The sequence below is a fragment of the Octopus bimaculoides genome, chromosome 30 (assembly GCF_046866305.1).
Source record: "Octopus bimaculoides isolate indiv1 chromosome 30, ASM4686630v1, whole genome shotgun sequence".
Lineage (NCBI taxonomy): Eukaryota > Metazoa > Mollusca > Cephalopoda > Octopoda > Octopodidae > Octopus > Octopus bimaculoides.
The window spans coordinates 13,776,986-13,791,985 of record NC_142957.1 but is presented as its reverse complement, the minus strand read 5'-3'; the positions used below and the strand labels follow the sequence as shown (position 1 = coordinate 13,791,985).

General features: G+C 39.2%; 1 protein-coding gene across 2 annotated transcripts in view; it reads right to left on the bottom strand.

The window, feature by feature from the left end:
- The window catches only part of LOC106880726 (uncharacterized), an 86,552-nt gene that overhangs the window by 27,825 nt on the left and 43,727 nt on the right, over nucleotides 1-15,000 (bottom strand). Inside the window, exons 2-3 of one of the 2 annotated variants that reach the window (XM_089345960.1) lie at nucleotides 5,141-5,190; nucleotides 3,496-3,579 (exon numbers count right to left, since the gene is read on the bottom strand). The gene's annotated coding sequence lies outside the window, so the exon portion shown is untranslated. The remainder of the gene's footprint in view (nucleotides 1-3,495; nucleotides 3,580-5,140; nucleotides 5,191-15,000) is intronic. The other variant, XM_089345961.1, reaches the window with a different exon arrangement.

The following is a 15,000-nucleotide window of genomic DNA, read 5'->3' as shown; positions in this document are numbered from 1 at the left end:
GCACACCGGTCAATCAGGCTATTGTCCACTGCAGTGTTAGTAAGATGTTGCACAATGGTTAATGACTACTATCCACAACAATCCACACAGCCTCTATACACCAATACTGACCAAGCACACCGGTCAATCAGGCTATTGTCCACTGCAGTGTTAGTAAGATGTTGCACAATGGTTAATGACTACTATCCACAACAATCCACACAGCCTCTATACACCAATACTGACCAGGCACACCGGTCAATCAGGCTATTGTCCACTGCAGTGTTAGTAAGATGTTGCACAATGGTTAATGACTACTATCCACAACAATCCACACAGCCTCTATACACCAATACTGACCAGGCACACCGGTCAATCAGGCTATTGTCCACTGCAGTGTTAGTAAGATGTTGCACAATGGTTAATGACTACTATCCACAACAATCCACACAGCCTCTATACACCAATACTGACCAGGCACACCGGTCAATCAGGCTATTGTCCACTGCAGTGTTAGTAAGATGTTGCACAATGGTTAATGACTACTATCCACAACAATCCACACAGCCTCTATACACCAATACTGACCAGGCACACCGGTCAATCAGGCTATTGTCCACTGCAGTGTTAGTAAGATGTTGCACAATGGTTAATGACTACTATCCACAACAATCCACACAGCCTCTATACACCAATACTGACCAGGCACACCGGTCAATCAGGCTATTGTCCACTGCAGTGTTAGTAAGATGTTGCACAATGGTTAATGACTACTATCCACAACAATCCACACAGCCTCTATACACCAATACTGACCAGGCACACCGGTCAATCAGGCTATTGTCCACTGCAGTGTTAGTAAGATGTTGCACAATGGTTAATGACTACTATCCACAACAATCCACACAGCCTCTATACACCAATACTGACCAGGCACACCGGTCAATCAGGCTATTGTCCACTGCAGTGTTAGTAAGATGTTGCACAATGGTTAATGACTACTATCCACAACAATCCACACAGCCTCTATACACCATGTCCAATCTCTATTTGGATAGATACTGGTGCTATATCTCTCTGAGAAGGTTAAGGGAAGGCCTAGTATAGTGGTTCCTGATGTTTTTGGCACCACAGAATGGTTTTATGCAAAACAATTATCCCATGGATCGAGGGATCATGTGCATCATATACAGTTTAATTATTACATGTGTGTGTTTGTTCACCAGCATCATTTGATAACTGGTGTCGGGTGTGTTTACATCCCTGTAACTAGTGGTGTGGTAAAAAAGAGCCAATGGAAATGAGTCCAGTGTTGGTGTGTTTGCATCCCTGTAACTTAGTGGTTCAAAAAAAGAAACCAATGGAACAAGTACTAGGCTTTAAAAAAAAAAAAGTCCTAGGGTTGATTTGTTCGACTAAAACCCTTCAAGGCGGTGCTCCAGCATGGCCAGTCAAATGACTGTGACAAGTAAAAGAACATGATAAAAGATATACTGGGGTTGATCTGTTCAACTAAAATCCTTCAAGGTGGTGCCCCAGCATGGCCACAGTCCAATGGCTGAAACAAGTAAAAGATAAATGATAAACTGCGGTTGATTTGTTCAACTGAAAACCTTCGAGGTAGTGCCCCAGCATGGCCACAGTCCAATAGCTGAAACAAAGTTAAAAGATAAAGACCAGAATAACTGTTTAACAGTTGGGCCTTGCCCTGATCTGGTTCTGCACTTGTCATTCGGCGCTCCATTTCACACACAGGACAATGCTATCTATTGACTGTCATAGATTATAAAAAAAAGCCTTTGTGGTGATGCAACAGAGCATTTACAAACAAGACTGGCTCTTGTGCGGGTGACACATGAGGTTTCTCGAGCGAGATGAGCGTGGCCATTGCCAGTACCGCCTGACTGGCCTTCGTGCGGGTGACACGTAAAAGCACCCACTACACTCTCTGAGTGGTTGGCGTTAGGAAGGGCATCCAGCTGTAGAAACACTGCCAAATCAGATTGGAGCCTGGAGTAGCCATCTGGTTTCACCAGTCCTCAGTCTAATCGTCCAACCCATGCTAGCATGGAAAGCGGACGTTAAACGACGACGACGATAACGATGTGCATTCCAGAAACTTTTAGACTACTGTTAAAGAAAAGCAGTTATAACTGTCCTAGATTTACAATAATTTTAGTATGTATCAATGCAATACGATAATCTAACAACTGTTTTGTTGTTCTAGATTAAAGCAAATGGCAGTAACAGCACTTTAACCCTTTCGTTACTATATTTCTGACCAAAATACACCCCTCATGAGTTTCAATTAAATTCTAAAATAATCATGAATTTAGACTAGTCTCATTAAACACCTGTAACTTTTTTATTTATCAACATATTAATGTGATATTTGGAACATAATTAAAGAAAGGGTTCTTAATCAATTCTATTGCATAATTTTTGTCTCAAAGTTCTCCACGTACTAGTGGGGGGGGGGTGTACTGCTAGTGTCTCTCACATTTAAATATTGGTTCAGCTTCACGAATCGTACTCGTTCACAATACGGCCGGGTTAGTAACGGAAAGGGTTAAAGACACTCTACTAAACACTGCTTGTCACAGTTGCCTAGCATGCAGAATTCAGTCAGGATGTGAAGACAATTTGGAATTTTGCATTAATTTGGGAAAAAAATGCTACAGAATCTTATGAAATGCTCCAGACTGCTCTTGGATTAACTTGTATGATCCAACCAACTGTTTTGTGCTGGCACAAGAGGCCAAGCAAAGCAAGTCTATCAGGAGGCTCATGGTGACTCCCCTTTTTTGACAGCAAGGGCGTCCGCTACATCCATTGGGTCCCCTCTGGTCAGATGGTCAACAAAGACAAATTTCTGGAGGTTTTGAAAGAGTCCAGGAGGAGAGTTCATCTCGAGAGGCCAGAGCTCTTCCACTTGCGTCGGTGGCACCTGCATTAGGACAAATGCACCGGTTCACAATTCCCTCCTGATCACCAACTACTTGATAAGAGACGGGCATCAAAACTGCTCCTCAGCCTCCCTACAGACCAGACCTTGCGCCCTTTTGGTTGTTCCCAAAGCTGTAGGAGAAAAATGAAGGACCCTCTGACAAAGGTCTTGGAAAGATTCTCTTTGGAGGACTTCCATGAGGCCCCTTCATAAAGGGGCTGGAGGACTGCAAAAATGCACTGATGTCAGAGAATCTTACTTTGAAGGAGATTAGAGCTTTGTACTTCTTTGAAATGAATAAATGTTTATCCTGAAAAAGTCTGTAAACTTCTGGAATGCACCTTGTGTTCTTCTATCTTGTTATCAATTTTCATATGTGTTATTTAGTATAATGAACTTTAGATTGCCACAGTGTTTCAAGTCAGTCTGATGTTTTATCTAGTGCTCTGTGTCATATGACAGGTCGTGTATCAACAGATTAAAGAGAAAAAAAGTGGTTTTGTAAATGACATGTCATATGATAGATGTTTGTTTTGAATTCTAGATTGTAAGTCTCAAAAACTACTTACAAATGCTAAGAAACCATGCACGATTGGCAAAGAATTGGGGCTTCCAGCGGCAGGGAGAATCACAAAACTCAGTCACAGAAAGACCTGTGCAAATGAAAGACAAAAAAAGATAAAAAAAACATCATTAATAATCAGGAGTGGCTGTGTGGTAAGTAGCTTGCTTACCAACCACATGGTTCTGGGTTCAGTCCCACTGCGTGGCACCTTGGGCAAGCGTCTTCTACTATAGCCTCGGGCCGACCAAAGCCTTGTGAGTGGATTTGGTAGACGGAAACTGAAAGAAGCCCGTCGTATATATGTATGTGTGTGTATATGTTTGTGTGTCTGTTTGTCTCCCCAACATCGCTTGACAACCGATGCTGGTGTGTTTACGGCCCCGTAAACTAGCGGTTCAGCAAAAAGAGATCGATAGAATAAGTACTAGGCTTACAAAGAATAAGTCCTGGGGTCGATTAGCTCGACTAAAAAGGCGGTGCTCCAGCATGGCCGCAGTCAAATGACTGAAACAAGTAAAAGAGTAAGAGTAATCTATATGTACGAGTCACTGAAAAAAATTAAGTGAAATACAACATTTGTGAATCATGTGAGGAAATTAATACTTCTAAATACAGCTTAACAACTGGATCAGTTTTTAAAAAAATCTATTTCATACCAACATACTTCATGCTGGCCTCTTCTTCTATGACACAAACTTCCGGTTTGTTAATTCATGTTCCTAACACCAGAAATTTATTTTACAAAATTCTTTTATTATTTTCAAAATTAACTGAAACAATGGTAGTGTTTTTTTTTTATTTTTAGTACTGTTAGTACATCATCATCATCATCATCGTTGTTGTTTTAACATCCACTTTTCCATGCTAGCATGAGTTGGATGGAGTTTACAGAGGCAGGTTTTCTACGAGTGGATGCTCCCCCTGTCAACAACCTCCACCTGTTTCCAACAAAGTCTACTCTTTACTCTCTTTTACTTGTTTCAGTCATTTGACTGTGGCCATGCTGGAGCACCGCCTTTAGTCGAGCTAATCGACCCCAGGACTTATTCTTTGTAAGCCAAGTACTTATTCTATCAGTCTCTTTTTGCCAAACTGCTAAATTACGGAGACATAAACACACCAGCATCGATTGTCAAGCGATGTTGGGGAGACAAACACAGACACACAAACACACATATATATATATATGTTCATATGATATCTCCACAATGTGTTGATGATGAGAAAAACATGTAATCGCTACCAATATAGCAATATAAATTTCAATAATGGATATCAGCATCAAAACTCTCTTTTAAAGTTAAAATTTTGGATATATATATATATATATATATATATATATATATATATATATATATATATATATATATATATACACACGATGGGCTTCTTTCAGTTTCCGTCTACCAAATCCACTCACAAGACTTTGGTCGGCCCGAGGCTATAGTAGGAGACACTTGCTGAAGGTGCCACGCAGTGGGACTGAACCCGGAACCATGTGGTTGGTAAGCAAGCTACTTACCACACAGCCGCTATATACAATAATTCCATTAGTATTTTAGAATCGGAACAATAATAATGAACCTGAAGTGTAGAATAAATATATAGTGCATGTGTTTATTTAGAGAAAAAAAAAAAAAAGGACCAACCTGAAATGTAACAATGTCCGTTTCAGCACACGATTTCACATTCAGAGATCCTGCAAAATATATAAATGTATAAAAGATAAAATTATGGAGATAAAAGAAGAAAAAAGAAAAAAAGACAGAACTACCTCACCAAGGAAACAAAGAGAAGGCAAACAAGAAAGGGGGGAAGGATGGGGTGGGAAACAAGAAGAAGATGGGAGGAGATAAGGGAGTAACAGGTTGTGCACCCCTGGACCAAATGTCATGCTCAGCCATGCCCTGAGGATATAATTGCAAAGGCGTTTCCCCCATCCCTGAGAACAGAACAGCCAGTGGTACTCGCTGTGACAGCCACCCAACCTCGCCTGAGGTCTGGGAGGAGTGGCGGGAGGGTGGTGGTGGTGGTGGTTGGGAGCTCATTTCTCAGTTATCTACAGAATTTTATGATACTAAAAGGCAAGTCACAAGAAAACACGGCAAATTAAAAGAGAGAGAGAGAGAGAAAAAAAGAGAGAGAAACAGTTGTGAAGGAACAAAAGGTTGAGAGAATGATTTATATCAAATCCAAACCGCTCCCTACACACATACACACACACACACACACACACACACTCACATGCTACACACCTCTACAACAAATCTCAAATAGATCAATATCTCTTCTAGGAAGCCTTTGAAATTTCTAATCTGGTTTAATGCTTGTCCTATATTATGAGCTCTCGACTGGTTTATTGTGACATGGACGAAATTGGGTACAAATTGATTATTTATAAATATGTGGGTACACACACACACACACACACACACATTCACACACCTACCTACACACACCTACACACACACACACATGCACTGATACTGTGCACACAGATGGCCTGACACAGACAACACACAGACTTGCAAACTCACGCACGACTCACAGGCAAACACACACACTTGTACACATAGATTTTTACACACACACACACACTCATAGACAATGACAATCAGACACAAACTCATAGCAAGCACACACATACACACCTCACATAGACAGACTGGCAAGCACACACACACACACACACACACAAACTCACAGGCAAACACACACACATGCACAGACTGACGTACAACACAAAGACAAACTAACACATACATATACACCACAGACTGAGAGACACACACATACACACAACTCACAGGCAAACGCACACAGGCACACACACACACACACGCACACACAAACACACACAGATGAACTGACACACACAACACAGACAGACTGGCAAACACGCACACACACAACACAAGATTAACACACATACATATACACCACACATAGACAGACTGACACACACACATACACACATAACTCAGGCAAACACACATGTACACACAGACTTATACACGCACATATACAACACACCAACAAGCAGACTGATACACACACACACACACACACACACACCACATATGGACAGACTGGCACTTTCTCTCTCCCCCACACACACACACACACACACACTTTTCAAGACAATGCTTACAGGAAAACTTCTACGTAATCAGTTTATCTTAATATTGGTTTCCTAATTTTGACACAAAGCCAACAATTTTAGACAAGTTTTTAAGTTGATTACATCGACCCCCAGTGCTCCACTGGTACCTGTTTAATTGACCCCGACAGTATAAAAGACAAAGTCAACCTCGGCAGAATTTGAACTCTTAACGTGAAGATGGACAAAACACCACGAAGCATTTTCCTCCGACATATTACCGATTCTGCTACCTCACTGCCTTAGAGTGGGTAAATGTAGATTTCGAATTTTGACACAAGGCCGGCAACTTCAGGGAGGAAGTTAAGTCGTTTACATCGCCTCCAGTGTTTCACTGGTACTTATTTTATCGACCCCCACAGAAAGATGAAAGGCAAAGTCAACTTTGGCAGAATTTGAACTCAGAACATAAAAACAGAGAAAAATGCTGCTATGCATATTGCCCAGTGTCTTAACGACCCTGCCACCTTAATGATAATGATAATAATAATAATGATAAGGATAATAATAATAATGATAATAATAATAATAATAAGTGGCTGTGTGGGGAGCAGCTTGCTCCCCAGCGACATGGTCAAATGATGGAAACATAAAGTAAAAGATAAAACATTAAAGATTCCTTAACCCTTTCGTTACCAACCCGGCTGAAACCGGCTCTGGCTCTGAGTACAAATGTCTTGTTTTTATAAGTTCCGAATTAAAATCTTCCGCCAAACCTTAGTCACAATTTATGTTCCTAACATTAGCTTAACGATAAGGAAGTTATTTTACTAAATTCTTTGTTATATTTAAAATTAATTGAAAGAAACACAGAACATCTCAACAGAAATATGCTAAGAAAAGGGTTAAAGTCACCATGATATTTATAATTCTTTTGATACCAACCTGGCTGAAACCACCTCTGGTTCTGTAGTACAAATGTCTTGGTTTCATAAGTTTTGAATTAAAATCTTCCACCAAACCTTAGTCACAATTTATGTTCCTAACACTAGCTTAATGATAACTAAGTTATTTTACTAAATTCTTTGTTATATTTAAAATTAATTGAAAGAAACACAGAACATCTCAACAGAAATATGCTAAGAAAAGGGTTAAAGTCACCATGATATTTATAATTCTTTTGATACCAACCTGGCTGAAACCACCTCTGGTTCTGTAGTACAAATGTCTTGGTTTCATAAGTTTTGAATTAAAATCTTCCACCAAACCTTAGTCACAATTTATGTTCCTAACACTAGCTTAATGATAACTAAGTTATTTTACTAAATTCTTTGTTATATTTAAAATTAATTGAAAGAAACACAGAGAATCTCAACAGAAATATGGTAACGAAAGGGTTAAGCATACATCATACAATGGCCACCTTTGTGGAGTAGATGGGTGGAACACTGAAGAATTCACAAATGTTTTCTTAGCTGAGGGTATTGAGAGCTGAATGAGAAAACTAGGAACAGGAGTGGACTGAACAAACATCTGGACATAAGTAATACTTACAAACTCAACAAATGAGTCATTAAGTATGTGTTACAACAACTGAAGGAGTAGTAACGCTTTCCTCAAATCACGCCCACAGCTCTAGATATACGCCAGTAGGTTATGAAGTCCTAGATAACTCAACGCCGCAATTGGAATAGGCTAGAAATGGTGATAATGTGTATGATTGTAAACTCTGCTGGATTAGCTTGATCTAGGTTAAACAACTAGTAAATGCTTCCTCAACTGAAGAAAGATAGAAAAAAAACCAAAAAAAAAACTAATTAATATGGGACCGTATTGCAATTGTCAGACTTTGAACATTATACTGGGTGGTGGGTGGTGGTGAGGTGGCAAAATTAGTAAGCCGGGTAAAACGAGTAATTTCTGATTTCTCTCTTTTTTTCTTCTTCTTCCTTCCTTCCCTGTTTGGTTTGAAAGCCTTACATTGCAAGGACGAAATCCTTACATCTGCATTCCATGCTGGCATGGGTGGGATGGTTTGACAAGGAGCCGGCCAAACAGAAGCCTGCACCAGACTTTTCTCTGAGTCTGTTTTGGCAGGATTTTTACAGCTGGATGCCATTCCTAACACCAACCATCCCCAGCAGAGTGGACTGGGTGCTTTTTACGTGCCACAAGCACAGACGAAGTCAATTTTAGCAAGGTTTTTATAGCTGGATGCCCTTCCAAATGCCAACCACTTTACAGTGTAGACTGGATGCTTTTTCAGTGGCACCTGTACTATATATATAATATGTGACAATTAGTTGATTGTCACACACACACACATATATATATATACACACAAACACACACACACAACAACAGATGGAAATTGGTTCATTCACCCAAACCTGGTGCTTTGCTATTTAGGCACTTAATTCACTTACAAAGGTAACAAATAAAACAAGTACCGTGGTCAATTTGTTTGGCAAAATCCTTCAAAGCATGGCTGCCGTCCAATGATTGAAACAAGTAAAAAGAAGATACACACACACACACACACATGTATATTTATATATGTATGTATGTATGCACTTTGAAGGAGTGCATCGGTTACTACACTGTTACTGTAGTAATGGATATGATAACATTGTATAACCATTGTATGGAATATTAAAAATCACCAATGAGTGTTACGCAATTTCTGAATATCTGACAATGTAATCGGATAAGATTTTGTTTACATAACTGATATTCAATGATAATGAAACATGCATAAAGTGATGCAACTAAACATTATATAAACAAACTCTCGGTATTTTGTCTTATTTTTCTCTCTCTCTCTACCTCCATATTTCTTTCTCTCTCTCTCTCTCTGTACACATACTCACAAGACAGCTGTAAGATTACCTTGCAGGATTTGAATGCCACGTCTGCTCTAAATTATATTGATGTGCTGACCTCTATGTATATCAAAGCAACATCGCAGCCTCGATTGTTTAAATTAAGAGACTTAACCTAAGCGGCTGAGATTAAATACCGAAGGCCTGTCAACAGGATCTCAGTCCACATTGTTCAGGTAGTGTGTGTTTGTGTGTGTGTGTGTGTTATTTCTTTACTACCAACAAGAGGCTACACACAGAGTGGGACAAACAAGGACAGACAAACAGATTATGTCGATTACACCGACCCCAGTGCGTAACTGGTACTTATTTAATCGATTGTCCCCGAAAGGATGAAAGGCAAAGTCGACCTCGGCGGAATTTGAACTCAGAACGTAGCGGCAGACGAAATACCGCTAAGCATTTCGTCCGGCGTGCTAACGTTTCTGCCAGCTCACCGCCTATGTGTGTGTGTGTGTGTGTGTGTGTGCGTGCGCGTGTGTGTGCATACACGGATGTGTGAAGACATGACAATGCTAATGGTGTTGGATTCATGATTATAAGATTGCAGTTTCAATTCCCACACTGGGCAGGGTGTTGTGTTCTGGAGCAAAACATTTTATTTTCTTTAACTTTACGATGAAAGTAAACAAACAAACGTTTGTTCTTTTTTAGAAGCGTTGAGATGTATTGTAAGATACAGAAATAAATTTACTTCTCAAACGCGTGAACAGGATAAATTATCCATTTATTGCAGTAAAATACGCTACTGGCCAGCCATGAAACTCGAACTCACATCTCTGTGATTACGCGTCAAGTGTTTTACCATTAAACTAAACTGCCCAGCAACAAATTCTTCTGCAATTTTAGAACTTATAAATTTAGCTTCATAAGACGCTAACATTAAATTCAACCTAACGATGAAAGTAAACAAACAAAGTTTGTTCTTTTTTAGAAGCGTTGAGATGTATTGTAAGAAACAGAAATAAATTTATTTCTCAAACGCGTGATAATGCTATAAATAGCATGAACAAGATGAATTATCCATTTATTGCAGAAAAATACACTACTGGCCAGCCATGAGACTCAAATTCACATCTCTGTGATTACGCGTCAAGTGTTTTACCATTAAACTAAATTGCCCAGCAACGAATTCTTCTGCTGTTGCTCCACTTCTCTCAGCTGGAAATGAGTTGCCCTGTGCCAAACTGGTGAGCTGTTTAAGGGGGGAATGTCGTGATCCTAGTCACTCATATGCCATGGGCCTGAACACCTGGTTAGCAGGGTGGCATCATTCAAATGTTATAACAATGTGAGGATATAGGCGCATGAATGGCTGTATGTTGCTTAGTTCTTCCTCTCCTGAAGATGCTACTGCTGATTTTGATGACAAAGATGATGATGATGATGACAAATGGTAATAATGAAAGCGAAGACAGTGATGACGATAATGATATTGATGATGGCAATGACAATGAAGAAGATGACGACGACGACGACGATGATTATGATTATGATGATGACGTTGATGGTAACAATGCCAATGACAAAGGTGATGACGACAATGACGATAACGATGATGATGATGATGACAACAATGACATTGATGACGATAATGCTAACGACAACAATATAGACAATAACGACAGCGATGACAACAACGGTCATAACAGCGACGACGGTGGGAAACGATGACGAGGAAAGCAACGGCAAAGAAAACGACAGCAACGAAAGTGATGACAATGACGACAACTATGATGACAGCGGGCAAGGATCAATCATAAGGACAACGAAAACAACAACAACAACACTAATAATAATAATAATAATAATAATAATAATAATAATAATAACAACAACAATAACAATAATAATAATCATGATGACCTTTGAAACAAGAAGAAAGAAACAAAAGCCAGGATGTAGAATATTATAAATGTCATTTTATAAGATGAGTTTTAACTGGTATTATATTAATTAGTTGCGGGAAATGTCAGTTAAAACCAAGAGTAAGCAGGCTATTGGATGTTGTTCAGAGATCAGAATAACAAGAAAATAAAAAAAGGTTGCAGGCATGGCTATGTGGTTAAGAAGCTTGCTTCCCGACCGTATGGATCCGGGTTCAGTCCCACTGTGGCACTGTGGGCAGGTATCTTCTACTATATAGCCTAGGGATGACCAAAGCCTTGTGAGTGGATTTGGTAAGATGGAAATTGGAAGAGGCTTAATCCCTTTGTCTATCCTTGTTTGTCCCCTCTATGTTTAGCTCCCTGTAGGCAATAAAAAAATATATATGTATATATATATATATATATATATATATATATATATATATATATATATATATATATATATATATATATACGATGAGGATGTATCTATCTATCTATCTATCTATCTATCTATATATATATATATATATATATATATATATATATATATATATATATATGTATATATATGTATATATATGATGATGATGATGATGATGGCCTTTTCCGCCGAAGATGACATATAAGTGTTCAGCTTTTAGCTGAATGACCTGCACAAATGATTTGTTTATGCACGAATGATTTGTTTATGCCACACATTATCTCACTCTCTTCATCAAATCGATGTTGTCTGAACAGGTACCCAGTGTACATGTCAAGTGTCAAAGAGAAATGTGAACGTGTCAAAGAGAAATGTAAACGTGTCAAAGACAAGCGGTAATGTGTCAAAGAGAAATGTGAACATGTCAAAGAGAAATGTGGACGTGTCGAAGAGAAATGTGGACGTGTCGAAGAGAAATGTGGACATGTCAAAGAGAAATGCGGACGTGTCAAAGAGACATGTGGGCGTGTCGGAGAGAAATGTGGACGTGTTGAAGAGAAATGTGAGCGTGTCAAAGAGAAATGTGGACATGTCAAAGAGAGATGTGGACGTGTCAAAGAGACATGTGGACGTGTCGAAGAGAAATGTGGACGTGTCGAAGAGAAATGTGGACGTGTTGAAGAGAAGCGGGGGATGTGTCAAAGAAAAATGTGGACATGTCAAAGAGAAATATGAACGTGTCGAAGAGAAATGTGGACGTGTCGAAGAGAAATGTGAACATGTCAAAGAGAAATGTGGACGTGTCAAAGAGAAATGTGGACGTGTCGGAGAGAAGCGGGGGATGTGTCAAAGAAAAATGTGGACATGTCAAAGAGAAATATGAACGTGTCGAAGAGAAGCGGGGGATGTGTCAAAGAAAAATGTGGACATGTCAAAGAGAAATATGAACGTGTCGAAGAGAAATGTGGACGTGTCGAAGAGAAATGTGAACGTGTCAAAGAGAAATGTGGACATGTCAAAGAGAAATGCGGACGTGTCAAAGAGACATGTGGGCGTGTCGGAGAGAAATGTGGACGTGTTGAAGAGAAATGTGAGCGTGTCAAAGAGAAATGTGGACATGTCAAAGAGAAATGTGAACATGTCAAAGAGAAATGTGGACGTGTCGAAGAGAAATGTGGACGTGTCGAAGAGAAATGTGAACGTGTCAAAGAGAAATGTGGGCATGTCAAAGAGAAATGCGGACGTGTCAAAGAGACATGTGGGCGTGTCGGAGAGAAATGTGGACGTGTTGAAGAGAAATGTGAGCGTGTCAAAGAGAAATGTGGACATGTCAAAGAGAGATGTGGACGTGTCAAAGAGACATGTGGACGTGTCGAAGAGAAATGTGGACGTGCCGAAGAGAAATGTGGACGTGTCGAAGAGAAGCGGGGGATGTGTCAAAGAAAAATGTGGACATGTCAAAGAGAAATATGAACGTGTCGAAGAGAAATGTGGACGTGTCGAAGAGAAATGTGAACATGTCAAAGAGAAATGTGGACGTGTCAAAGAGAAATGTGGACGTGTCGAAGAGAAGCGGGGGATGTGTCAAAGAAAAATGTGGACATGTCAAAGAGAAATATGAACGTGTCGAAGAGAAATGTGGACGTGTCGAAGAGAAATGTGAACATGTCAAAGAGAAATGTGAACGTGTCAAAGAGAAATGAAGAAGCGTGCTGTTATTGCAGTTATAAAGGATGAACATAGTGATTTAGAAATATCTTGATGCTTAAAAGTTGCAAGATCTTTCATCTCCAGAGTTTGTAAGGAGCTAAAGACTGAAGATGGAAGCGTTTCACCAATATCAAAGCATAAAAAAGCATTCTAAATACTCTGAAATCATAAAGAACAACTGAATTTATCCAGCAAGTTCAACAGACCTTTGATTACAATCCCAGAAAGTCCATGAGGTCAATTGCAAAAAGATCTCCATGTGTCAGAAGGAACAGTCAGAAATGTTGTCCACAAAGACATCTTATATGATGAGGAAAGGTCAGTTTGTTAGAAAAAGCAAAAGAAAATCACTACATCAGATCGTGTGTGTGTGTGTGTGTGTGTGTGTGTGTGTGTGTGTGTGCACCTGTGCATACACACAATACATCAAAGACATAAATATAGCTAGAGGCCAATTGGTTTATTACTCATTACGCACAGATAGGGATTATGTAAACACATGTATGTATATATATATATATATATATATATATATATATGTATATATACATATGTAAACACATTAGATTATGTGTATGTGTGTGTGTGTGTGTATATATGTATGTGTATGTACGTGTATGTGTGTATGTATGTGTATATGTGTGTGTGTGTATGTATGTGTATATATGTGTGTGTGTGTATGTCTATATGTGAGTGTATATGTGTGTGCGTGTGTATATAGATGTGTGTGTGTGTGTGTATTGAGTCATCTCATAAATAATGCAGTTCTTTCAACGAATTAAAGTAGGAGGGGGGACGGGATGATAAGCTACCTGCATCAACTTGCTATAAAAGCAGGAAGTAATTTTACCTTGTTCTTATTCTTAGTGCCAGTTTTGAAGAGTGCAGTTCTATTTTAACAGTTATCTTTTTCAAAGCTATAATGGAAATGACATTCGGCATATTTTGCTTTATGAGTTCAATAAAGGCAACAACGCAACGGAATGATTAATTAATTTTCATGTACCTACCTACCTACCTACTCAGTCTGTTTCATCCCCTAACATTGCTTATTTACTCAAGGCATAAGCTGAAGCCCTGGAGCCCCTTTTTGACAGCCGCATTACAAAAACATAACCCCTTCTTCATTTAAGCTAATCTCCTTTTCTCTTGCTTGTATCCATATAATCTTTTTTTGATAGTCTTAATTCTTATTTTATATAATTATCTTTTATCATTTAATTGTTTCAGTAATTGGTCCACGGCCATGCTGGGGTATCACCTTTAAGAGTTTAGACAAATCGACCCTTTTTTTTTTTTTGATCTTTTGTAGTCTTGTACTTACACTATAGGTCTCTTTTTGTACCAGAATGGAAATTGTAGTTGTGACCCCCCCCCCCCCAGTGCCGGTAGAGAATTCAGTCTGGAATCAGCTGAACAAGCGATCCTTACTAAGGAGGCTATGGATATAGCCGAAACTGACTGTCAATATCAATATAAGGAATTCTCGACCAGAGTTTTCAGGCAATTACAGTCTCTGTCTCAG